Here is a 23,447-nt window from a genome sequence, read left to right as displayed (position 1 = left end):
TGCTTTCTTCTCACTTCTTGGACCCTTGGAGACCTGACATGCTATTGGTGGTAAGATCCGAAAGGGAGTGTCGGGGGCTGTTTTGGACTAAGTCATTCCAGGCAGTATACCTTGTCACATTGATTTAGGAATACATGTCAATTAATTCCTTACCCCCCTTCATCATTTAATTCCTCTTGATTTTGTATGGAGAATGGTGAAATACCTGGTGAAATAATTGTCAAGGGGAAATCTGGAGATTGTGGCTTTAGAGGGGAATGGGCCCAGTACTTTTCTCACCCAGTGCAGCTTGGGAGGAGTGGGAAATGCTTGAGGAAGTGTCTGAGGACCACAAAGAACTGTCTTGGACCTAAATATCCAGACTGTCTGCAGCTGAGGAAAAGAACAGTAGCTTACACTGAGTTTGCGTGCGGCACGTGGCATTGTCGGTTCTCACTTACACATGCCTTGTGCTCTCTCTCCCTGTTTCAGACATCATGAAGCACAAGTGGAGAAGAAGGAAGTGTCAGGAATGCCATACACAGAGGAGAAAAGAAGATGGAGGAAAAGGAAAGGAACTCTGGGCACAGTAACCAACCTCAAGTCAGGCCTCAGGTCCTGTAATTAGACTGCAGGGGAATCTCGAGCCTCTTAATCCCTTGAGCAGCGTGAACGCCCTGTAAGCTGGATCCCGGTCTGTGCGATTGTGTCCTTTTGACATTCTGCTCCGTTATCTGGCTATTGAGGGTGACTGCCCTGTAATCAGGGTGCAAGTCACCCCCGCCTGTCTTTGGAGGGGCATTGAGCTCTTTGTTAAACTGAGCAATGTGACCGCCCTGTAACTGGGGTCTGGGTCTCTGCCCTCTTGCTCATTTGGCTTTACGCCGTGCTCTGCCCCATTAGTCAGCGTGACAACCCTGTAATTAGGGTCTATGTCACAAGCCTCTCTAGGATGGGACATATCGAGCTCTTTGGTACTTTGACAGCTTGACCTTCCTGTAATTCAGGTTATGGTCTCCCCTATTTGGCTAATGCCAGCGACCACCCTGTAATCAGGGTACAGGTTGCATCTCGCTTTTGCAATCTGGGGGATTAGAATCATTTCCATAACATGGGCAGCTTGACCTCCCTATAACTAGGGTTTGCGTCTCCGAGGCCCTTTGGGTCTCCGTTATATAGTTGGTGAGTGTAACTGCCCTGTAATCAGGGTGCAAGTCACCTCCCCCTGTCTTTGGAGGGGCATTGAGCTCTTTGTTAAACTGAGCAATGTGACCGCCCTGTAACTGGGGTCTGGGTCTCTGCCCTCTTGCTCATTTGGCTTTACGCCGTGCTCTGCCCCATTAGTCAGCGTGACAACCCTGTAATTAGGGTCTATGTCACAAGCCTCTCGAGGATGGGACATATCAAGCTCTTTGGTACTTTGACAGCTTGGCCTTCCTGTAATTCAGGTTATGGTCTCTCCTCTTTGGCTAATGCCAGCGACCACCCTGTAATCAGGGTACAGGTTGCATCTTGCTTTTGAAATCTGGGTAATTAGAATCATTTCCGTTACGTGGGCAGCTTGACCTCCCTGTAATTAGCGTGTGCGTCTCCGAGGCCCTCTGGGTCTCTTGGCCTCGTGCTGTCTTCACAACCTGCTGCCAACGACCGCCCTGTAATCAGGGATCGGGTCTTTGCCCTCTAGTCTCTTGGCACTTGTCCAAATGCAGCCACTGCCCTGAATGAGCACCCTGTAAACAGGGTACAGGTCTCATCTGCTACTATTTCTGGCGCCCCCATGTGACTGTGTCCAGAGTTCCGGCCCTTCAAACAGCGCTTCCAACTTGCCTGGAATTCTGCAGCCAAGTCTCCTGCTTTCTTCTCACTTCTTGGACCCTTGGAGACCTGACATGCTATTGGTGGTAAGATCCGAAAGGGAGTGTCCGGGGCTGTTTTGGACTAAGTCATTCCAGGCAGTATACTTTGTCACATTGATTTAGGAATACTTGTCAATTAATTCCTTACCCCCCTTCATCATTTAATTCCTCTTGATTTTGTATGGAGAATGGTGAAATACCTGGTGAAATAATTGTCAAGGGGAAATCTGGAGATTGTGGCTTTAGAGGGGAATGGGCCCAGTACTTTTCTCACCCAGTGCAGCTTGGGAGGAGTGGGAAATGCTTGAGGAAGTGTCTGAGGACCACAAAGAACTGTCTTGGACCTAAATATCCAGACTGTCTGCAGCTGAGGAAAAGAACAGTGTAACAGTAGCTTACACTGAGTTTGCGTGCGGCACGTGGCATTGTCGGTTCTCACTTACACATGCCTTGTGCTCTCTCTCTCTGTTTCAGACATCATGAAGCACAAGTGGAGAAGAAGGAAGTGTCAGGAATGCCATACACAGAGGAGAAAAGAAGATGGAGGAAAAGGAAAGGAACTCTGGGCACAGTAACCAACCTCAAGTCAGGCCTCAGGTCCTGTAATTAGACTGCAGGGGAATCTCGAGCCTCTTAATACCTTGAGCAGCGTGAACGCCCTGTAAGCTGGATCCCGGTCTGTGCGATTGTGTCCTTTTGACATTCTGCTCCGTTATCTGGCTATTGAGGGTGACTGCCCTGTAATCAGGGTGCAAGTCACCTCCCCCTGTCTTTGGAGGGGCATTGAGCTCTTTGTTAAACTGAGCAATGTGACCGCCCTGTAACTGGGGTCCGGGTCTCTGCCCTCTTGCTCATTTGGCTTTACGCCGTGCTCTGCCCCATTAGTCAGCGTGACAACCCTGTAATTAGGGTCTATGTCACAAGCCTCTCTAGGATGGGACATATTGAGCTCTTTGGTACTTTGACAGCTTGACCTTCCTGTAATTCAGGTTATGGTCTCCCCTATTTGGCTAATGCCAGCGACCACCCTGTAATCAGGGTTCAGATTGCATCTCGCTTTTGAAATCTGGGGGATTAGAATCATTTCCATAACATGGGCAGCTTGACCTCCCTGTAACTAGGGTTTGCGTCTCCGAGGCCCTTTGGGTCTCCGTTATATAGTTGGTGAGTGTAACTGCCCTGTCTTGGACCTATCAGGGTGCAAGTCACCTCCCCCTGTCTTTGGAGGGGCATTGAGCTCTTTGTTAAACTGAGCAATGTGACCGCCCTGTAACTGGGGTCTGGGTCTCTGCCCTCTTGCTCATTTGGCTTTACGCCGTGCTCTGCCCCATTAGTCAGCGTGACAACCCTGTAATTAGGGTCTATGTCACAAGCCTCTCGAGGATGGGACATATCAAGCTCTTTGGTACTTTGACAGCTTGGCCTTCCTGTAATTCAGGTTATGGTCTCTCCTCTTTGGCTAATGCCAGCGACCACCCTGTAATCAGGGTACAGGTTGCATCTTGCTTTTGAAATCTGGGTAATTAGAATCATTTCCGTTACGTGGGCAGCTTGACCTCCCTGTAATTAGCGTGTGCGTCTCCGAGGCCCTCTGGGTCTCTTGGCCTCGTGCTGTCTTCACAACCTGCTGCCAACGACCGCCCTGTAATCAGGGATCGGGTCTTTGCCCTCTAGTCTCTTGGCACTTGTCCAAATGCAGCCACTGCCCTGAATGAGCACCCTGTAAACAGGGTACAGGTCTCATCTGCTACTATTTCTGGCGCCCCCGTGACACTGTGTCCAGAGTTCCGGCCCTTCCAACAGCGCTTCCAACTTGCCTGGAATTCTGCAGCCCGGTCTCCTGCTTTCTACTCACTTCTTGGACTCTTGGAGACCTGACATGCTATTGGTGGTAAGATCCGAAAGGGAGTGTCCGGGGCTGTTTTGGACTAAGTCATACCAGGCAGTGTACCTTGTCACATTGATTTAGGAATACTTGTCAATTAATTCCTTACCCCCTTCATCATTTAATTCCTCTTGATTTTGTATGGAGGCTGCCTGGTGAAATAATTGTCAAGGGGAAATCTGGAGATTGTGGCTTTAGAGGGGAATGGGCCCAGTACTTTTCTCACCCAGTGCAGCTTGGGAGGAGTGGGAAATGCTTGAGGAAGTGTCTGAGGACCACAAAGAACTGTCTTGGACCTAAATATCCAGACTGTCTGCAGCTGAGGAAAAGAACAGTGTAACAGTAGCTTACACTGAGTTTGCGTGCGGGATGTGGCATTGTCGGTTCTCACTTACACATGCCTTGTGCTCTCTCTCTCTGTTTCAGACATCATGAACCACAAGTGGAGAAGAAGGAAGTGTTAGGAATGCCATACACAGAAGAGAAAAGAAGATGGAGGAAAAGGAAAGGAACTCTGGGCACAGTAACAAACCTCAAATCAGGCCTCAGGTCATGTAATTAGACTGTAGGGGAATCTCGAGCCTTTTAATACCTTGAGCAGCGTGGCCGCCCTGTAAGATGGGTCCCGGTCTGTGCGATTGTGTCCTTTTGACATTCTGCTCCGTTATCTGGCTATTGAGGGTGACTGCCCTGTAATCAGGGTGCAAGTCACCTCCCCCGTCTTTGGAGGGGCATTGAGCTCTTTGTTAAACTGAGCAATGTGACCGCCCTGTAACTGGGGTCCGGGTCTCTGCCCTCTTGCTCATTTGGCTTTACGCCGTGCTCTGCCCCATTAGTCAGCGTGACAACCCTGTAATTAGGGTCTATGTCACAAGCCTCTCTAGGATGGGACATATTGAGCTCTTTGGTACTTTGACAGCTTGACCTTCCTGTAATTCAGGTTATGGTCTCCCCTATTTGGCTAATGCCAGCGACAACCCTGTAATCAGGGTACAGGTTGCATCTCGCTTTTGAAATCTGGGGGATTAGAATCATTTCCATAACATGGGCAGCTTGACCTCCCTGTAACTAGGGTTTGCGTCTCCGAGGCCCTTTGGGTCTCCGTTATATAGTTGGTGAGTGTAACTGCCCTGTAATCAGGGTGCAAGTCACCTCCCCCTGTCTTTGGAGGGGCATTGAGCTCTTTGTTAAACTGAGCAATGTGACCGCCCTGTAACTGGGGTCTGGGTCTCTGCCCTCTTGCTCATTTGGCTTTACGCCGTGCTCTGCCCCATTAGTCAGCGTGACAACCCTGTAATTAGGGTCCATGTCACAAGCCTCTCGAGGATGGGACATATCAAGCTCTTTGGTACTTTGACAGCTTGGCCTTCCTGTAATTCAGGTTATGGTCTCTCCTCTTTGGCTAATGCCAGCGACCACCCTGTAATCAGGGTACAGGTTGCATCTTGCTTTTGAAATCTGGGTAATTAGAATCATTTCCGTTACGTGGGCAGCTTGACCTCCCTGTAATTAGCGTGTGCGTCTCCGAGGCCCTCTGGGTCTCTTGGCCTCGTGCTGTCTTCACAACCTGCTGCCAACGACCGCCCTGTAATCAGGGATCGGGTCTTTGCCCTCTAGTCTCTTGGCACTTGTCCAAATGCAGCCACTGCCCTGAATGAGCACCCTGTAAACAGGGTACAGGTCTCATCTGCTACTATTTCTGGCGCCCCCATGTGACTGTGTCCAGAGTTCCGGCCCTTCAAACAGCGCTTCCAACTTGCCTGGAATTCTGCAGCCAAGTCTCCTGCTTTCTTCTCACTTCTTGGACCCTTGGAGACCTGACATGCTATTGGTGGTAAGATCCGAAAGGGAGTGTCCGGGGCTGTTTTGGACTAAGTCATTCCAGGCAGTATACTTTGTCACATTGATTTAGGAATACTTGTCAATTAATTCCTTACCCCCCTTCATCATTTAATTCCTCTTGATTTTTTATGGAGAATGGTGAAATACCTGGTGAAATAATTGTCAAGGGGAAATCTGGAGATTGTGGCTTTAGAGGGGAATGGGCCCAGTACTTTTCTCACCCAGTGCAGCTTGGGAGGAGTGGGAAATGCTTGAGGAAGTGTCTGAGGACCACAAAGAACTGTCTTGGACCTAAATATCCAGACTGTCTGCAGCTGAGGAAAAGAACAGTGTAACAGTAGCTTACACTGAGTTTGCGTGCGGCACGTGGCATTGTCGGTTCTCACTTACACATGCCTTGTGCTCTCTCTCTCTGTTTCAGACATCATGAAGCACAAGTGGAGAAGAAGGAAGTGTCAGGAATGCCATACACAGAGGAGAAAAGAAGATGGAGGAAAAGGAAAGGAACTCTGGGCACAGTAACCAACCTCAAGTCAGGCCTCAGGTCCTGTAATTAGACTGCAGGGGAATCTCGAGCCTCTTAATCCCTTGAGCAGCGTGAACGCCCTGTAAGCTGGATCCCGGTCTGTGCGATTGTGTCCTTTTGACATTCTGCTCCGTTATCTGGCTATTGAGGGTGACTGCCCTGTAATCAGGGTGCAAGTCACCCCCGCCTGTCTTTGGAGGGGCATTGAGCTCTTTGTTAAACTGAGCAATGTGACCGCCCTGTAACTGGGGTCTGGGTCTCTGCCCTCTTGCTCATTTGGCTTTACGCCGTGCTCTGCCCCATTAGTCAGCGTGACAACCCTGTAATTAGGGTCTATGTCACAAGCCTCTCTAGGATGGGACATATCGAGCTCTTTGGTACTTTGACAGCTTGACCTTCCTGTAATTCAGGTTATGGTCTCCCCTATTTGGCTAATGCCAGCGACCACCCTGTAATCAGGGTACAGGTTGCATCTCGCTTTTGCAATCTGGGGGATTAGAATCATTTCCATAACATGGGCAGCTTGACCTCCCTGTAACTAGGGTTTGCGTCTCCGAGGCCCTTTGGGTCTCCGTTATATAGTTGGTGAGTGTAACTGCCCTGTAATCAGGGTGCAAGTCACCTCCCCCTGTCTTTGGAGGGGCATTGAGCTCTTTGTTAAACTGAGCAATGTGACCGCCCTGTAACTGGGGTCTGGGTCTCTGCCCTCTTGCTCATTTGGCTTTACGCCGTGCTCTGCCCCATTAGTCAGCGTGACAACCCTGTAATTAGGGTCTATGTCACAAGCCTCTCGAGGATGGGACATATCAAGCTCTTTGGTACTTTGACAGCTTGGCCTTCCTGTAATTCAGGTTATGGTCTCTCCTCTTTGGCTAATGCCAGCGACCACCCTGTAATCAGGGTACAGGTTGCATCTTGCTTTTGAAATCTGGGTAATTAGAATCATTTCCGTTACGTGGGCAGCTTGACCTCCCTGTAATTAGCGTGTGCGTCTCCGAGGCCCTCTGGGTCTCTTGGCCTCGTGCTGTCTTCACAACCTGCTGCCAACGACCGCCCTGTAATCAGGGATCGGGTCTTTGCCCTCTAGTCTCTTGGCACTTGTCCAAATGCAGCCACTGCCCTGAATGAGCACCCTGTAAACAGGGTACAGGTCTCATCTGCTACTATTTCTGGCGCCCCCATGTGACTGTGTCCAGAGTTCCGGCCCTTCAAACAGCGCTTCCAACTTGCCTGGAATTCTGCAGCCAAGTCTCCTGCTTTCTTCTCACTTCTTGGACCCTTGGAGACCTGACATGCTATTGGTGGTAAGATCCGAAAGGGAGTGTCCGGGGCTGTTTTGGACTAAGTCATTCCAGGCAGTATACTTTGTCACATTGATTTAGGAATACTTGTCAATTAATTCCTTACCCCCCTTCATCATTTAATTCCTCTTGATTTTGTATGGAGAATGGTGAAATACCTGGTGAAATAATTGTCAAGGGGAAATCTGGAGATTGTGGCTTTAGAGGGGAATGGGCCCAGTACTTTTCTCACCCAGTGCAGCTTGGGAGGAGTGGGAAATGCTTGAGGAAGTGTCTGAGGACCACAAAGAACTGTCTTGGACCTAAATATCCAGACTGTCTGCAGCTGAGGAAAAGAACAGTGTAACAGTAGCTTACACTGAGTTTGCGTGCGGCACGTGGCATTGTCGGTTCTCACTTACACATGCCTTGTGCTCTCTCTCTCTGTTTCAGACATCATGAAGCACAAGTGGAGAAGAAGGAAGTGTCAGGAATGCCATACACAGAGGAGAAAAGAAGATGGAGGAAAAGGAAAGGAACTCTGGGCACAGTAACCAACCTCAAGTCAGGCCTCAGGTCCTGTAATTAGACTGCAGGGGAATCTCGAGCCTCTTAATACCTTGAGCAGCGTGAACGCCCTGTAAGCTGGATCCCGGTCTGTGCGATTGTGTCCTTTTGACATTCTGCTCCGTTATCTGGCTATTGAGGGTGACTGCCCTGTAATCAGGGTGCAAGTCACCTCCCCCTGTCTTTGGAGGGGCATTGAGCTCTTTGTTAAACTGAGCAATGTGACCGCCCTGTAACTGGGGTCCGGGTCTCTGCCCTCTTGCTCATTTGGCTTTACGCCGTGCTCTGCCCCATTAGTCAGCGTGACAACCCTGTAATTAGGGTCTATGTCACAAGCCTCTCTAGGATGGGACATATTGAGCTCTTTGGTACTTTGACAGCTTGACCTTCCTGTAATTCAGGTTATGGTCTCCCCTATTTGGCTAATGCCAGCGACCACCCTGTAATCAGGGTTCAGATTGCATCTCGCTTTTGAAATCTGGGGGATTAGAATCATTTCCATAACATGGGCAGCTTGACCTCCCTGTAACTAGGGTTTGCGTCTCCGAGGCCCTTTGGGTCTCCGTTATATAGTTGGTGAGTGTAACTGCCCTGTAATCAGGGTGCAAGTCACCTCCCCCTGTCTTTGGAGGGGCATTGAGCTCTTTGTTAAACTGAGCAATGTGACCGCCCTGTAACTGGGGTCTGGGTCTCTGCCCTCTTGCTCATTTGGCTTTACGCCGTGCTCTGCCCCATTAGTCAGCGTGACAACCCTGTAATTAGGGTCTATGTCACAAGCCTCTCGAGGATGGGACATATCAAGCTCTTTGGTACTTTGACAGCTTGGCCTTCCTGTAATTCAGGTTATGGTCTCTCCTCTTTGGCTAATGCCAGCGACCACCCTGTAATCAGGGTACAGGTTGCATCTTGCTTTTGAAATCTGGGTAATTAGAATCATTTCCGTTACGTGGGCAGCTTGACCTCCCTGTAATTAGCGTGTGCGTCTCCGAGGCCCTCTGGGTCTCTTGGCCTCGTGCTGTCTTCACAACCTGCTGCCAACGACCGCCCTGTAATCAGGGATCGGGTCTTTGCCCTCTAGTCTCTTGGCACTTGTCCAAATGCAGCCACTGCCCTGAATGAGCACCCTGTAAACAGGGTACAGGTCTCATCTGCTACTATTTCTGGCGCCCCCGTGACACTGTGTCCAGAGTTCCGGCCCTTCCAACAGCGCTTCCAACTTGCCTGGAATTCTGCAGCCAAGTCTCCTGCTTTCTACTCACTTCTTGGACTCTTGGAGACCTGACATGCTATTGGTGGTAAGATCCGAAAGGGAGTGTCCGGGGCTGTTTTGGACTAAGTCATACCAGGCAGTGTACCTTGTCACATTGATTTAGGAATACTTGTCAATTAATTCCTTACCCCCTTCATCATTTAATTCCTCTTGATTTTGTATGGAGGCTGCCTGGTGAAATAATTGTCAAGGGGAAATCTGGAGATTGTGGCTTTAGAGGGGAATGGGCCCAGTACTTTTCTCACCCAGTGCAGCTTGGGAGGATTGGGAAATACTTGAGGAAGTGTCTGAGGACCACAAAGAACTGTCTTGGACCTAAATATCCAGACTGTCTGCAGATGCGGAAAAGAACAGTGTAACAGTAGCTTACACTGAGTTTGCGTGCGGGATGTGGCATTGTCGGTTCTCACTTACACACGCCTTGTGCTCTCTCTCTCTGTTTCAGACATCATGAACCACAAGTGGAGAAGAAGGAAGTGTTAGGAATGCCATACACAGAAGAGAAAAGAAGATGGAGGAAAAGGAAAGGAACTCTGGGCACAGTAACAAACCTCAAATCAGGCCTCAGGTCATGTAATTAGACTGTAGGGGAATCTCGAGCCTTTTAATACCTTGAGCAGCGTGGCCGCCCTGTAAGATGGGTCCCGGTCTGTGCGATTGTGTCCTTTTGACATTCTGCTCCGTTATCTGGCTATTGAGGGTGACTGCCCTGTAATCAGGGTGCAAGTCACCTCCCCCGTCTTTGGAGGGGCATTGAGCTCTTTGTTAAACTGAGCAATGTGACCGCCCTGTAACTGGGGTCCGGGTCTCTGCCCTCTTGCTCATTTGGCTTTACGCCGTGCTCTGCCCCATTAGTCAGCGTGACAACCCTGTAATTAGGGTCTATGTCACAAGCCTCTCTAGGATGGGACATATTGAGCTCTTTGGTACTTTGACAGCTTGACCTTCCTGTAATTCAGGTTATGGTCTCCCCTATTTGGCTAATGCCAGCGACAACCCTGTAATCAGGGTACAGGTTGCATCTCGCTTTTGAAATCTGGGGGATTAGAATCATTTCCATAACATGGGCAGCTTGACCTCCCTGTAACTAGGGTTTGCGTCTCCGAGGCCCTTTGGGTCTCCGTTATATAGTTGGTGAGTGTAACTGCCCTGTAATCAGGGTGCAAGTCACCTCCCCCTGTCTTTGGAGGGGCATTGAGCTCTTTGTTAAACTGAGCAATGTGACCGCCCTGTAACTGGGGTCTGGGTCTCTGCCCTCTTGCTCATTTGGCTTTACGCCGTGCTCTGCCCCATTAGTCAGCGTGACAACCCTGTAATTAGGGTCCATGTCACAAGCCTCTCGAGGATGGGACATATCAAGCTCTTTGGTACTTTGACAGCTTGGCCTTCCTGTAATTCAGGTTATGGTCTCTCCTCTTTGGCTAATGCCAGCGACCACCCTGTAATCAGGGTACAGGTTGCATCTTGCTTTTGAAATCTGGGTAATTAGAATCATTTCCGTTACGTGGGCAGCTTGACCTCCCTGTAATTAGCGTGTGCGTCTCCGAGGCCCTCTGGGTCTCTTGGCCTCGTGCTGTCTTCACAACCTGCTGCCAACGACCGCCCTGTAATCAGGGATCGGGTCTTTGCCCTCTAGTCTCTTGGCACTTGTCCAAATGCAGCCACTGCCCTGAATGAGCACCCTGTAAACAGGGTACAGGTCTCATCTGCTACTATTTCTGGCGCCCCCATGTGACTGTGTCCAGAGTTCCGGCCCTTCAAACAGCGCTTCCAACTTGCCTGGAATTCTGCAGCCAAGTCTCCTGCTTTCTTCTCACTTCTTGGACCCTTGGAGACCTGACATGCTATTGGTGGTAAGATCCGAAAGGGAGTGTCCGGGGCTGTTTTGGACTAAGTCATTCCAGGCAGTATACTTTGTCACATTGATTTAGGAATACTTGTCAATTAATTCCTTACCCCCCTTCATCATTTAATTCCTCTTGATTTTGTATGGAGAATGGTGAAATACCTGGTGAAATAATTGTCAAGGGGAAATCTGGAGATTGTGGCTTTAGAGGGGAATGGGCCCAGTACTTTTCTCACCCAGTGCAGCTTGGGAGGAGTGGGAAATGCTTGAGGAAGTGTCTGAGGACCACAAAGAACTGTCTTGGACCTAAATATCCAGACTGTCTGCAGCTGAGGAAAAGAACAGTGTAACAGTAGCTTACACTGAGTTTGCGTGCGGCACGTGGCATTGTCGGTTCTCACTTACACATGCCTTGTGCTCTCTCTCTCTGTTTCAGACATCATGAAGCACAAGTGGAGAAGAAGGAAGTGTCAGGAATGCCATACACAGAGGAGAAAAGAAGATGGAGGAAAAGGAAAGGAACTCTGGGCACAGTAACCAACCTCAAGTCAGGCCTCAGGTCCTGTAATTAGACTGCAGGGGAATCTCGAGCCTCTTAATCCCTTGAGCAGCGTGAACGCCCTGTAAGCTGGATCCCGGTCTGTGCGATTGTGTCCTTTTGACATTCTGCTCCGTTATCTGGCTATTGAGGGTGACTGCCCTGTAATCAGGGTGCAAGTCACCCCCGCCTGTCTTTGGAGGGGCATTGAGCTCTTTGTTAAACTGAGCAATGTGACCGCCCTGTAACTGGGGTCTGGGTCTCTGCCCTCTTGCTCATTTGGCTTTACGCCGTGCTCTGCCCCATTAGTCAGCGTGACAACCCTGTAATTAGGGTCTATGTCACAAGCCTCTCTAGGATGGGACATATCGAGCTCTTTGGTACTTTGACAGCTTGACCTTCCTGTAATTCAGGTTATGGTCTCCCCTATTTGGCTAATGCCAGCGACCACCCTGTAATCAGGGTTCAGATTGCATCTCGCTTTTGAAATCTGGGGGATTAGAATCATTTCCATAACATGGGCAGCTTGACCTCCCTGTAACTAGGGTTTGCGTCTCCGAGGCCCTTTGGGTCTCCGTTATATAGTTGGTGAGTGTAACTGCCCTGTAATCAGGGTGCAAGTCACCTCCCCCTGTCTTTGGAGGGGCATTGAGCTCTTTGTTAAACTGAGCAATGTGACCGCCCTGTAACTGGGGTCTGGGTCTCTGCCCTCTTGCTCATTTGGCTTTACGCCGTGCTCTGCCCCATTAGTCAGCGTGACAACCCTGTAATTAGGGTCTATGTCACAAGCCTCTCGAGGATGGGACATATCAAGCTCTTTGGTACTTTGACAGCTTGGCCTTCCTGTAATTCAGGTTATGGTCTCTCCTCTTTGGCTAATGCCAGCGACCACCCTGTAATCAGGGTACAGGTTGCATCTTGCTTTTGAAATCTGGGTAATTAGAATCATTTCCGTTACGTGGGCAGCTTGACCTCCCTGTAATTAGCGTGTGCGTCTCCGAGGCCCTCTGGGTCTCTTGGCCTCGTGCTGTCTTCACAACCTGCTGCCAACGACCGCCCTGTAATCAGGGATCGGGTCTTTGCCCTCTAGTCTCTTGGCACTTGTCCAAATGCAGCCACTGCCCTGAATGAGCACCCTGTAAACAGGGTACAGGTCTCATCTGCTACTATTTCTGGCGCCCCCATGTGACTGTGTCCAGAGTTCCGGCCCTTCAAACAGCGCTTCCAACTTGCCTGGAATTCTGCAGCCAAGTCTCCTGCTTTCTTCTCACTTCTTGGACCCTTGGAGACCTGACATGCTATTGGTGGTAAGATCCGAAAGGGAGTGTCCGGGGCTGTTTTGGACTAAGTCATTCCAGGCAGTATACTTTGTCACATTGATTTAGGAATACTTGTCAATTAATTCCTTACCCCCCTTCATCATTTAATTCCTCTTGATTTTGTATGGAGAATGGTGAAATACCTGGTGAAATAATTGTCAAGGGGAAATCTGGAGATTGTGGCTTTAGAGGGGAATGGGCCCAGTACTTTTCTCACCCAGTGCAGCTTGGGAGGAGTGGGAAATGCTTGAGGAAGTGTCTGAGGACCACAAAGAACTGTCTTGGACCTAAATATCCAGACTGTCTGCAGCTGAGGAAAAGAACAGTGTAACAGTAGCTTACACTGAGTTTGCGTGCGGCACGTGGCATTGTCGGTTCTCACTTACACATGCCTTGTGCTCTCTCTCTCTGTTTCAGACATCATGAAGCACAAGTGGAGAAGAAGGAAGTGTCAGGAATGCCATACACAGAGGAGAAAAGAAGATGGAGGAAAAGGAAAGGAACTCTGGGCACAGTAACCAACCTCAAGTCAGGCCTCAGGTCCTGTAATTAGACTGCAGGGGAATCTCGAGCCTCTTAATACCTTGAGCAGCGTGAACGCCCTGTAAGCTGGATCCCGGTCTGTGCGATTGTGTCCTTTTGACATTCTGCTCCGTTATCTGGCTATTGAGGGTGACTGCCCTGTAATCAGGGTGCAAGTCACCTCCCCCTGTCTTTGGAGGGGCATTGAGCTCTTTGTTAAACTGAGCAATGTGACCGCCCTGTAACTGGGGTCCGGGTCTCTGCCCTCTTGCTCATTTGGCTTTACGCCGTGCTCTGCCCCATTAGTCAGCGTGACAACCCTGTAATTAGGGTCTATGTCACAAGCCTCTCTAGGATGGGACATATTGAGCTCTTTGGTACGTTGACAGCTTGACCTTCCTGTAATTCAGGTTATGGTCTCCCCTATTTGGCTAATGCCAGCGACCACCCTGTAATCAGGGTTCAGATTGCATCTCGCTTTTGAAATCTGGGGGATTAGAATCATTTCCATAACATGGGCAGCTTGACCTCCCTGTAACTAGGGTTTGCGTCTCCGAGGCCCTTTGGGTCTCCGTTATATAGTTGGTGAGTGTAACTGCCCTGTAATCAGGGTGCAAGTCACCTCCCCCTGTCTTTGGAGGGGCATTGAGCTCTTTGTTAAACTGAGCAATGTGACCGCCCTGTAACTGGGGTCTGGGTCTCTGCCCTCTTGCTCATTTGGCTTTACGCCGTGCTCTGCCCCATTAGTCAGCGTGACAACCCTGTAATTAGGGTCTATGTCACAAGCCTCTCGAGGATGGGACATATCAAGCTCTTTGGTACTTTGACAGCTTGGCCTTCCTGTAATTCAGGTTATGGTCTCTCCTCTTTGGCTAATGCCAGCGACCACCCTGTAATCAGGGTACAGGTTGCATCTTGCTTTTGAAATCTGGGTAATTAGAATCATTTCCGTTACGTGGGCAGCTTGACCTCCCTGTAATTAGCGTGTGCGTCTCCGAGGCCCTCTGGGTCTCTTGGCCTCGTGCTGTCTTCACAACCTGCTGCCAACGACCGCCCTGTAATCAGGGATCGGGTCTTTGCCCTCTAGTCTCTTGGCACTTGTCCAAATGCAGCCACTGCCCTGAATGAGCACCCTGTAAACAGGGTACAGGTCTCATCTGCTACTATTTCTGGCGCCCCCGTGACACTGTGTCCAGAGTTCCGGCCCTTCCAACAGCGCTTCCAACTTGCCTGGAATTCTGCAGCCCGGTCTCCTGCTTTCTACTCACTTCTTGGACTCTTGGAGACCTGACATGCTATTGGTGGTAAGATCCGAAAGGGAGTGTCCGGGGCTGTTTTGGACTAAGTCATACCAGGCAGTGTACCTTGTCACATTGATTTAGGAATACTTGTCAATTAATTCCTTACCCCCTTCATCATTTAATTCCTCTTGATTTTGTATGGAGGCTGCCTGGTGAAATAATTGTCAAGGGGAAATCTGGAGATTGTGGCTTTAGAGGGGAATGGGCCCAGTACTTTTCTCACCCAGTGCAGCTTGGGAGGATTGGGAAATACTTGAGGAAGTGTCTGAGGACCACAAAGAACTGTCTTGGACCTAAATATCCAGACTGTCTGCAGATGCGGAAAAGAACAGTGTAACAGTAGCTTACACTGAGTTTGCGTGCGGGATGTGGCATTGTCGGTTCTCACTTACACACGCCTTGTGCTCTCTCTCTCTGTTTCAGACATCATGAACCACAAGTGGAGAAGAAGGAAGTGTTAGGAATGCCATACACAGAAGAGAAAAGAAGATGGAGGAAAAGGAAAGGAACTCTGGGCACAGTAACAAACCTCAAATCAGGCCTCAGGTCATGTAATTAGACTGTAGGGGAATCTCGAGCCTTTTAATACCTTGAGCAGCGTGGCCGCCCTGTAAGATGGGTCCCGGTCTGTGCGATTGTGTCCTTTTGACATTCTGCTCCGTTATCTGGCTATTGAGGGTGACTGCCCTGTAATCAGGGTGCAAGTCACCTCCCCCGTCTTTGGAGGGGCATTGAGCTCTTTGTTAAACTGAGCAATGTGACCGCCCTGTAACTGGGGTCCGGGTCTCTGCCCTCTTGCTCATTTGGCTTTACGCCGTGCTCTGCCCCATTAGTCAGCGTGACAACCCTGTAATTAGGGTCTATGTCACAAGCCTCTCTAGGATGGGACATATTGAGCTCTTTGGTACTTTGACAGCTTGACCTTCCTGTAATTCAGGTTATGGTCTCCCCTATTTGGCTAATGCCAGCGACAACCCTGTAATCAGGGTACAGGTTGCATCTCGCTTTTGAAATCTGGGGGATTAGAATCATTTCCATAACATGGGCAGCTTGACCTCCCTGTAACTAGGGTTTGCGTCTCCGAGGCCCTTTGGGTCTCCGTTATATAGTTGGTGAGTGTAACTGCCCTGTAATCAGGGTGCAAGTCACCTCCCCCTGTCTTTGGAGGGGCATTGAGCTCTTTGTTAAACTGAGCAATGTGACCGCCCTGTAACTGGGGTCTGGGTCTCTGCCCTCTTGCTCATTTGGCTTTACGCCGTGCTCTGCCCCATTAGTCAGCGTGACAACCCTGTAATTAGGGTCCATGTCACAAGCCTCTCGAGGATGGGACATATCAAGCTCTTTGGTACTTTGACAGCTTGGCCTTCCTGTAATTCAGGTTATGGTCTCTCCTCTTTGGCTAATGCCAGCGACCACCCTGTAATCAGGGTACAGGTTGCATCTTGCTTTTGAAATCTGGGTAATTAGAATCATTTCCGTTACGTGGGCAGCTTGACCTCCCTGTAATTAGCGTGTGCGTCTCCGAGGCCCTCTGGGTCTCTTGGCCTCGTGCTGTCTTCACAACCTGCTGCCAACGACCGCCCTGTAATCAGGGATCGGGTCTTTGCCCTCTAGTCTCTTGGCACTTGTCCAAATGCAGCCACTGCCCTGAATGAGCACCCTGTAAACAGGGTACAGGTCTCATCTGCTACTATTTCTGGCGCCCCCATGTGACTGTGTCCAGAGTTCCGGCCCTTCAAACAGCGCTTCCAACTTGCCTGGAATTCTGCAGCCAAGTCTCCTGCTTTCTTCTCACTTCTTGGACCCTTGGAGACCTGACATGCTATTGGTGGTAAGATCCGAAAGGGAGTGTCCGGGGCTGTTTTGGACTAAGTCATTCCAGGCAGTATACTTTGTCACATTGATTTAGGAATACTTGTCAATTAATTCCTTACCCCCCTTCATCATTTAATTCCTCTTGATTTTGTATGGAGAATGGTGAAATACCTGGTGAAATAATTGTCAAGGGGAAATCTGGAGATTGTGGCTTTAGAGGGGAATGGGCCCAGTACTTTTCTCACCCAGTGCAGCTTGGGAGGAGTGGGAAATGCTTGAGGAAGTGTCTGAGGACCACAAAGAACTGTCTTGGACCTAAATATCCAGACTGTCTGCAGCTGAGGAAAAGAACAGTGTAACAGTAGCTTACACTGAGTTTGCGTGCGGCACGTGGCATTGTCGGTTCTCACTTACACATGCCTTGTGCTCTCTCTCTCTGTTTCAGACATCATGAAGCACAAGTGGAGAAGAAGGAAGTGTCAGGAATGCCATACACAGAGGAGAAAAGAAGATGGAGGAAAAGGAAAGGAACTCTGGGCACAGTAACCAACCTCAAGTCAGGCCTCAGGTCCTGTAATTAGACTGCAGGGGAATCTCGAGCCTCTTAATACCTTGAGCAGCGTGAACGCCCTGTAAGCTGGATCCCGGTCTGTGCGATTGTGTCCTTTTGACATTCTGCTCCGTTATCTGGCTATTGAGGGTGACTGCCCTGTAATCAGGGTGCAAGTCACCTCCCCCTGTCTTTGGAGGGGCATTGAGCTCTTTGTTAAACTGAGCAATGTGACCGCCCTGTAACTGGGGTCCGGGTCTCTGCCCTCTTGCTCATTTGGCTTTACGCCGTGCTCTGCCCCATTAGTCAGCGTGACAACCCTGTAATTAGGGTCTATGTCACAAGCCTCTCTAGGATGGGACATATTGAGCTCTTTGGTACTTTGACAGCTTGACCTTCCTGTAATTCAGGTTATGGTCTCCCCTATTTGGCTAATGCCAGCGACCACCCTGTAATCAGGGTTCAGATTGCATCTCGCTTTTGAAATCTGGGGGATTAGAATCATTTCCATAACATGGGCAGCTTGACCTCCCTGTAACTAGGGTTTGCGTCTCCGAGGCCCTTTGGGTCTCCGTTATATAGTTGGTGAGTGTAACTGCCCTGTAATCAGGGTGCAAGTCACCTCCCCCTGTCTTTGGAGGGGCATTGAGCTCTTTGTTAAACTGAGCAATGTGACCGCCCTGTAACTGGGGTCTGGGTCTCTGCCCTCTTGCTCATTTGGCTTTACGCCGTGCTCTGCCCCATTAGTCAGCGTGACAACCCTGTAATTAGGGTCTATGTCACAAGCCTCTCGAGGATGGGACATATCAAGCTCTTTGGTACTTTGACAGCTTGGCCTTCCTGTAATTCAGGTTATGGTCTCTCCTCTTTGGCTAATGCCAGCGACCACCCTGTAATCAGGGTACAGGTTGCATCTTGCTTTTGAAATCTGGGTAATTAGAATCATTTCCGTTACGTGGGCAGCTTGACCTCCCTGTAATTAGCGTGTGCGTCTCCGAGGCCCTCTGGGTCTCTTGGCCTCGTGCTGTCTTCACAACCTGCTGCCAACGACCGCCCTGTAATCAGGGATCGGGTCTTTGCCCTCTAGTCTCTTGGCACTTGTCCAAATGCAGCCACTGCCCTGAATGAGCACCCTGTAAACAGGGTACAGGTCTCATCTGCTACTATTTCTGGCGCCCCCATGTGACTGTGTCCAGAGTTCCGGCCCTTCAAACAGCGCTTCCAACTTGCCTGGAATTCTGCAGCCAAGTCTCCTGCTTTCTTCTCACTTCTTGGACCCTTGGAGACCTGACATGCTATTGGTGGTAAGATCCGAAAGGGAGTGTCCGGGGCTGTTTTGGACTAAGTCATTCCAGGCAGTATACTTTGTCACATTGATTTAGGAATACTTGTCAATTAATTCCTTACCCCCCTTCATCATTTAATTCCTCTTGATTTTGTATGGAGAATGGTGAAATACCTGGTGAAATAATTGTCAAGGGGAAATCTGGAGATTGTGGCTTTAGAGGGGAATGGGCCCAGTACTTTTCTCACCCAGTGCAGCTTGGGAGGAGTGGGAAATGCTTGAGGAAGTGTCTGAGGACCACAAAGAACTGTCTTGGACCTAAATATCCAGACTGTCTGCAGCTGAGGAAAAGAACAGTGTAACAGTAGCTTACACTGAGTTTGCGTGCGGCACGTGGCATTGTCGGTTCTCACTTACACAGGCCTTGTGCTCTCTCTCTCTGTTTCAGACATCATGAAGCACAAGTGGAGAAGAAGGAAGTGTCAGGAATGCCATACACAGAGGAGAAAAGAAGATGGAGGAAAAGGAAAGGAACTCTGGGCACAGTAACCAACCTCAAGTCAGGCCTCAGGTCCTGTAATTAGACTGCAGGGGAATCTCGAGCCTCTTAATACCTTGAGCAGCGTGAACGCCCTGTAAGCTGGATCCCGGTCTGTGCGATTGTGTCCTTTTGACATTCTGCTCCGTTATCTGGCTATTGAGGGTGACTGCCCTGTAATCAGGGTGCAAGTCACCTCCCCCTGTCTTTGGAGGGGCATTGAGCTCTTTGTTAAACTGAGCAATGTGACCGCCCTGTAACTGGGGTCCGGGTCTCTGCCCTCTTGCTCATTTGGCTTTACGCCGTGCTCTGCCCCATTAGTCAGCGTGACAACCCTGTAATTAGGGTCTATGTCACAAGCCTCTCTAGGATGGGACATATTGAGCTCTTTGGTACTTTGACAGCTTGACCTTCCTGTAATTCAGGTTATGGTCTCCCCTATTTGGCTAATGCCAGCGACCACCCTGTAATCAGGGTTCAGATTGCATCTCGCTTTTGAAATCTGGGGGATTAGAATCATTTCCATAACATGGGCAGCTTGACCTCCCTGTAACTAGGGTTTGCGTCTCCGAGGCCCTTTGGGTCTCCGTTATATAGTTGGTGAGTGTAACTGCCCTGTAATCAGGGTGCAAGTCACCTCCCCCTGTCTTTGGAGGGGCATTGAGCTCTTTGTTAAACTGAGCAATGTGACCGCCCTGTAACTGGGGTCTGGGTCTCTGCCCTCTTGCTCATTTGGCTTTACGCCGTGCTCTGCCCCATTAGTCAGCGTGACAACCCTGTAATTAGGGTCTATGTCACAAGCCTCTCGAGGATGGGACATATCAAGCTCTTTGGTACTTTGACAGCTTGGCCTTCCTGTAATTCAGGTTATGGTCTCTCCTCTTTGGCTAATGCCAGCGACCACCCTGTAATCAGGGTACAGGTTGCATCTTGCTTTTGAAATCTGGGTAATTAGAATCATTTCCGTTACGTGGGCAGCTTGACCTCCCTGTAATTTGCGTGTGCGTCTCCGAGGCCCTCTGGGTCTCTTGGCCTCGTGCTGTCTTCACAACCTGCTGCCAACGACCGCCCTGTAATCAGGGATCGGGTCTTTGCCCTCTAGTCTCTTGGCACTTGTCCAAATGCAGCCACTGCCCTGAATGAGCACCCTGTAAACAGGGTACAGGTCTCATCTGCTACTATTTCTGGCGCCCCCATGTGACTGTGTCCAGAGTTCCGGCCCTTCAAACAGCGCTTCCAACTTGCCTGGAATTCTGCAGCCAAGTCTCCTGCTTTCTTCTCACTTCTTGGACCCTTGGAGACCTGACATGCTATTGGTGGTAAGATCCGAAAGGGAGTGTCCGGGGCTGTTTTGGACTAAGTCATTCCAGGCAGTATACTTTGTCACATTGATTTAGGAATACTTGTCAATTAATTCCTTACCCCCCTTCATCATTTAATTCCTCTTGATTTTGTATGGAGAATGGTGAAATACCTGGTGAAATAATTGTCAAGGGGAAATCTGGAGATTGTGGCTTTAGAGGGGAATGGGCCCAGTACTTTTCTCACCCAGTGCAGCTTGGGAGGATTGGGAAATACTTGAGGAAGTGTCTGAGGACCACAAAGAACTGTCTTGGACCTAAATATCCAGACTGTCTGCAGATGCGGAAAAGAACAGTGTAACAGTAGCTTACACTGAGTTTGCGTGCGGGATGTGGCATTGTCGGTTCTCACTTACACACGCCTTGTGCTCTCTCTCTCTGTTTCAGACATCATGAACCACAAGTGGAGAAGAAGGAAGTGTTAGGAATGCCATACACAGAAGAGAAAAGAAGATGGAGGAAAAGGAAAGGAACTCTGGGCACAGTAACAAACCTCAAATCAGGCCTCAGGTCATGTAATTAGACTGTAGGGGAATCTCGAGCCTTTTAATACCTTGAGCAGCGTGACCGCCCTGTAAGATGGGTCCCGGTCTGTGCGATTGTGTCCTTTTGACATTCTGCTCCGTTATCTGGCTATTGAGGGTGACTGCCCTGTAATCAGGGTGCAAGTCACCTCCCCCGTCTTTGGAGGGGCATTGAGCTCTTTGTTAAACTGAGCAATGTGACCGCCCTGTAACTGGGGTCCGGGTCTCTGCCCTCTTGCTCATTTGGCTTTACGCCGTGCTCTGCCCCATTAGTCAGCGTGACAACCCTGTAATTAGGGTCTATGTCACAAGCCTCTCTAGGATGGGACATATTGAGCTCTTTGGTACTTTGACAGCTTGACCTTCCTGTAATTCAGGTTATGGTCTCCCCTATTTGGCTAATGCCAGCGACCACCCTGTAATCAGGGTACAGGTTGCATCTCGCTTTTGAAATCTGGGGGATTAGAATCATTTCCATAACATGGGCAGCTTGACCTCCCTGTAACTAGGGTTTGCGTCTCCGAGGCCCTTTGGGTCTCCGTTATATGGTTGGTGAGTGTAACTGCCCTGTAATCAGGGTGCAAGTCACCTCCCCCTGTCTTTGGAGGGGCATTGAGCTCTTTGTTAAACTGAGCAATGTGACCGCCCTGTAACTGGGGTCCGGGTCTCTGCCCTCTTGCTCATTTGGCTTTACGCCGTGCTCTGCCCCATTAGTCAGCGTGACAACCCTGTAATTAGGGTCTATGTCACAAGCCTCTCTAGGATGGGACATATCGAGCTCTTTGGTACTTTGACAGCTTGACCTTCCTGTAATTCAGGTTATGGTCTCCCCTATTTGGCTAATGCCAGCGACCACCCTGTAATCAGGGTACAGGTTGCATCTCGCTTTTGAAATCTGGGTAATTAGAATCATTTCCGTTACGTGGGCAGCTTGACCTCCCTGTAACTAAGGTGTGCGTCTCCGAGGCCCTCTGGGTCTCTTGGCCTCATGCTGTCTTCACCGCCTGCTGCCAACGAAAGCCCTGGAATCAGGGATCTGGTCTTTGCCCTCTAGTCTCTTGGCACTTGGCCAAATGCAGCCACTGCCCTGAATGAGCACCCTGTAAACAGGGTACAGGTCTCATCTGCTACTATTTCTGGCACCCCCATGAGACTGTGTCCAGAGTTCCGGCCCTTCCAACAGCGCTTCCAACTTGCCTGGAATTCTGCAGCCAAGTCTCCTGCTTTCTACTCACTTTTTGGACTCTTGGAGACCTGCCATGCTATCGGTGGTAAGATCCGAAAGGGAGTGTCCGGGGCGGTTTTGGACCATTGTCGAAAGCGGTTCTCATTTACACACGCCTTGTGCTCCCTCTCTCTGATTCAGGCATCATGAAGCAGAAGTGGAGAAGAAGGCCTAACTTGTGTATTTCTCACACATTTCTAAAAGGAAGCAAACAAAACTAAATATTCTGGCAACTGGCAGTTACTCTCCGCACTTCACAACTTTCAAACACCTACTCTACTTAAACGGTCACACCAACCAAAGTGTACCACACATTCAAAATTAACTTTGCACCTATTGTGTCAGAAGTGAGAGTGTTTTTAGTAGTTGTGTCCATTGGTGGAAGTGGCAGTAGTGGTGTTTTAGTAGTCTTTTACGCTTATTGAATTCAAAGGATGATGATGTGGATGTTTTAGGTAGGTATTTTTCTGTTAAGTCTTGGTATTTGGGTAGAGGTGCAGTATTTTGTGATTATGACTGTTTTTCTGGTATTGGTTTAGTGTGAATTGTTGGCAATTTTAGATGTTTTTGTATCCGTACATTAGTAGATGTCTTTAGAGGGCAAAGCTGAGGTTGCCTGTTTGGTGCAATTTGGTTGGTGTGAAAGTTAATTTCGGGTAGGTGTTTGAAAGCACTGAGGTTTGAATTTTTAGCTCAACAAGGATGCAGGACCCACCTGGCTACCTCAGTTCTTACTGTCATTCCTAATTCCAAAATCTTGGATGAAGATGACCAGGCAGAATAAAGATATCTCCAGAGACTTTCAAGAGGGTAGCATTTCTGCAAGTTTAGGGGATCCTTTAAACCTTATTGAGCTTTTCAAAGTGTAATAATTGTGGAAAACGTCTACTTCTGCCAATTCCATGCTGAACAATGACCTGTATTAAAGGACTTACACTGGTAGTTAATTCTGTTCTGTATTAAGATGATTTTGCTAAAATCGCCGCTTTCTGATGTGTGAAATGAATTATCTAGGTCTGATTATACCTATTTGATAAAAGTGTGATAACGACCCCATGTTAAATGCATGGATTGAACTTTGATTGTCATATCACATTGCTTTGCTTTCTGTAACTCCTTATTTATGAATGTATTTGTTACTATTTATGTAATTCAATTAATAACATGTATACATTCAAGTATAGTCTCAGTTCTTTCTTTGGCTAAACAAAAAGGAATCTGATAAACTTGTGAAGAATTTTGGTATTGTTACGTTTAATTTAATTAACATCTTTTTACCCTTTTCGTGCGGTCGTTGGAAGTAACTACCCTGTAGTGGTGCAAGTTTGATTTTTCTCTTGGATCACACGTTTTGGGCAGACTGCAGTGTGATCTTGAGGATGGAGATCGCACTGCCACTTAGGTGCATAAGGTTGCCC

General features: G+C 49.1%; 1 long non-coding RNA gene across 2 annotated transcripts; it reads left to right on the top strand.

Annotated features, from left to right (window-relative positions):
* The first annotated feature begins 476 nt into the window (after window positions 1-476).
* Window positions 477-23,197, top strand: LOC135983599 (uncharacterized). Of its 2 annotated transcripts, XR_010601306.1 has the most exons (13): window positions 477-1,880; window positions 2,310-3,726; window positions 4,147-5,554; window positions 5,984-7,392; window positions 7,822-9,230; window positions 9,651-11,058; window positions 11,488-12,896; window positions 13,326-14,734; window positions 15,155-16,562; window positions 16,992-18,400; window positions 18,830-20,238; window positions 20,668-22,075; window positions 22,171-23,197. It is a non-coding gene; the product is annotated as an uncharacterized LOC135983599 (long non-coding RNA). The 2 variants fall into 2 exon arrangements; XR_010601305.1 differs by having other exon boundaries at window positions 20,668-23,197.
* Window positions 23,198-23,447: the final 250 nt, after the last annotated feature.

The sequence above is a fragment of the Chrysemys picta genome, chromosome 5 (genome assembly GCF_011386835.1).
Source record: "Chrysemys picta bellii isolate R12L10 chromosome 5, ASM1138683v2, whole genome shotgun sequence".
NCBI lineage: Eukaryota > Metazoa > Chordata > Testudines > Emydidae > Chrysemys > Chrysemys picta.
This window is presented reverse-complemented; position numbering and strand designations above follow the sequence as displayed.